This window comes from Homarus americanus, unplaced genomic scaffold, assembly GCF_018991925.1.
Source record: "Homarus americanus isolate GMGI-L3 unplaced genomic scaffold, GMGI_Hamer_2.0 scaffold26256, whole genome shotgun sequence".
Taxonomy (NCBI): Eukaryota; Metazoa; Arthropoda; class Malacostraca; order Decapoda; family Nephropidae; genus Homarus; species Homarus americanus.
In genome coordinates, this window is record NW_024724060.1 from 4,266 (window position 1) to 5,000 (window position 735).

The following is a 735-nucleotide window of genomic DNA, read 5'->3' on the forward strand; positions in this document are numbered from 1 at the left end:
GTCCACAGAGACACGAATGGCCGTCGGCCGCTCATGGCTGATGCTGCACATGTTCTAAGAGGCACTCCATCCCACGAAGAGGAAACGAAACCGGTCGGATATCTTTTAAGTAAGCCCCGCCGGAATTTCGTCTATCACCTCGAAAAGAGTGCTTGGCATGCATTGCAGTGGAACCTAAATTGATGAGTGCGCCTGGGCCCGCAGTCTACCATGTAGTGGTGCAGGCAGAGAGATGAGAATGCTTGGGTGACGCCGTGCTCTTCCTCACGCGCTCCTCCACCCTCTCCCACGGTCAGACGCGGTGTGGGCGTTCTCTTTGAGAGTTCGCCACGAGTCCCCGTCTATCTCATGACTGGGAGGGAGGCAGGGGGAGTTCTCTCTAAACGCGTTAAAGACGGTGTTGCGCCTCATAACGGCGCTCGCCGGGATAGAGCACTAGTTCTGCAGCCGGAAAGGCCGCTCACGCCAATTAATACTGCGACTCTCGCTCTCTTTCTCCGGATAAACAAGTGCCACTGCTGTGGCATGCGGGAACGGGGAAAGAGGTCAAAGTTTAAGCGGCAAAGGTGCGGCCGAGTAAGGGCGGAACACGGGCGTATATGCATTAAAACTGTGTGTGTATATGACTCTGCGAGAGATGTTCTGCTGGAACACTTTTCCTATTGGCTATTTACCACTCAATGAGAAGGAACGGAGTCAGGGGTGGGAGTGCCGGCGCCATGGCCGCTGGTACCC